The sequence below is a fragment of the Agrilus planipennis genome, unplaced genomic scaffold, assembly GCF_000699045.2.
Source record: "Agrilus planipennis isolate EAB-ADULT unplaced genomic scaffold, Apla_2.0 scaffold25, whole genome shotgun sequence".
NCBI classification, from domain to species: Eukaryota; Metazoa; Arthropoda; class Insecta; order Coleoptera; family Buprestidae; genus Agrilus; species Agrilus planipennis.
In genome coordinates this window covers 789,097-791,405 of record NW_020439112.1, presented here as the reverse complement: position 1 = coordinate 791,405, position 2,309 = coordinate 789,097, and the positions used below count along the sequence as shown (strand labels likewise).

The 2,309-nt window shown below is 31.5% G+C and overlaps 1 protein-coding gene across 4 annotated transcripts in view; it reads right to left on the bottom strand.

Annotated features, from left to right (window-relative positions):
- LOC112905356 (phosphatidate phosphatase LPIN3) overlaps positions 1-2,309 on the bottom strand; it is a 20,807-nt gene that overhangs the window by 12,530 nt on the left and 5,968 nt on the right. The window contains exon 1 of one of the 4 annotated variants that reach the window (XM_025977566.1): positions 1,528-2,238. The exons of the other annotated variants lie outside the window; for them this stretch is intronic. The gene's annotated coding sequence lies outside the window, so the exon portion shown is untranslated. Of the gene's footprint in view, positions 1-1,527; positions 2,239-2,309 lie in introns of those variants that run through there. 4 annotated transcript variants of the gene reach the window in all.

Genomic DNA, 2,309 nt, shown 5'->3' with positions numbered 1-2,309 from the left:
GAAAATGGAACATGGAGCAACTGCATTTTTTATATAATTCAATAGGAAAAACGTAATAAAAATCTTAGATAGTAAAAAATGCAACAAAACTACATACATAATATTAACAAAAAATAAAATAATTATTGTTTTATATTAACCAGTCATCATGTACCTTTGCTTTAACCGTAAGTGCCAATTACAGTGCCTCAACGCGCAATTTCAGTTTATTGCAATAACAATACGTTGTTACTTAATTGTTTATTAAGCAAAAACTTATTTACAACGCAGTGTGGGCACTTTTGCTGTATTTTTTAATTTTCATTGTAATATATAGATCTGTAATATAAATAACCGAAGGGTTAAAAGCCTACATATTTTCTTCTAATCTACAGTTTTAAGGTAAAGACAACACGAAAGAAGTCTCTTATCTAAAGCAAAACAATTGAAATTGCTTTAGGTTAAGTTGGGATTGGTTTAAACCAAGTTCGATTAGTTCTGATTTTCAATTTTTCGAATATTCCAATTTAGATAAATGTATCTGTACCGAAGGGTTAATGTGTTATGTTACACAATGCTAAAGGTCAATCGTAATACGCATTAGATACATACATATATTTCCTACAACTCATGTAATCAAGAATCAGATGATATGATAACAATACAAACAGTCCTTGTTTTTATTTCTTAAATAATTCTGATGTAAATGACAACAAGTTTTTGAAGTACAGTATATGATCCACATACTATTCAATGAGATTATCTTCAAAAATATGTGATAAGTTTCACAAACAAGAAAACTACACAAACAAAGGGAGGGGGGGGTTAATTGATTAATTATTATGTACATATAATTGCCAAAGAAATTTAAAAACTAAAACGAAGAATTAAGGAAATTTTTTTTTTCGATTTTAATTTGCAAACACATATACGTATGTACCTACATTTGAATTGCAAAAATTAATTACATACATATATTTGCCTAATGAAAAATCAATTTAAATTTGAACGTGACTCACAATGCGCTTGTTCCTTTCTAGAATACCGGTGACGTAGAAGGTCCACAAACTTAAAAGCCCTTGAGAAAATGAATATGTTTGACTACTTAAAAAATACCTTGAAGTCACCGTATTTGTTCCTACATTTTTATGACGTACCTGTACTTCTAACATAGCCATTGAAAATCATATATACGTTAAAAAGGCCCTTAATGTGTTCAAATATTTTTCGAACTTTGTAAGTTTGAAGTATGATCATTCGAATAAATAAATACTCAACCAATTTATTTTGTTTTTACTTAATTTATGTTGTTTTGCCAAGTTGTATTGTATTGTTGTATTTTAATTTGAACTATTTCTAACTAAATAAAAAAATAACTACATATATGTATCACAACGGCCTAGTTACTTACTTACAATTAGAAAATGTGAATAATCTCAAAACGACTAAAATACCCATTTGTTAACTAGATAATTTTTACAGGGCGTTGATAAATACATAATACATAAGAAACAATAAATAGTAGTGATCAGGTGTAATTCGTCTCACCTAATAACATGGATTCTTTTCCCCAAACAGATCCTGACTGCACTTAGGATGGTCAAACAGATACTCCGGTAGACCCAAAATAAACTAACAGTTACTGACAACCAATAAATAAACATTAATGTACTCACCGGGGGTTGCCTTCCCCCTAGTTCAGTTGGACCATAAGATTGTACACGTATCCAATATATTACCAGTTTTGTTTATACGTATTCCTATTCTTCGACAACTAGCTAGAGTCACCCTAAAATAAGTAAGGCTTCCCTAGACGCCCAGCCCCCTTTAGGGACTAGCATCTCAATGAACGGGTGTGGGGTACTTACATGAAGCTACCCTCGCCACCAGAATCATGTCATTCGAGTAGCCCGCAACACCCCTAATTGCGAGTAACCCCACTCGAAGGAACCACGGCTATTTTGGCCGGGCAACAGTGCACCAGGGGTGAAAGCATGCTATTTTTAATTATATTTCTGTATCAATCTCGATACACACACTTCGTTCGCTCACGGGGCGAAACCAACACAGACTGCCTACATATTTCTTATTCTCAGATTATCTGTTTACAGTCTGATTATGTATTACCTATGGGTCTACTCAACCAATAAACAAATAACCTCATTCATTCGAAACCATCAGCCTTTCCAACCAATATATAGAATGTAGAGATAAAGACTTTATTGAACGAAAAGAATATTAAGAAGATATTAGACTAAAAATCGTAAACAATGAATATATAAAAAAACAATGTTATATATATAAAAAAATATTTTACATTTGCATATGAT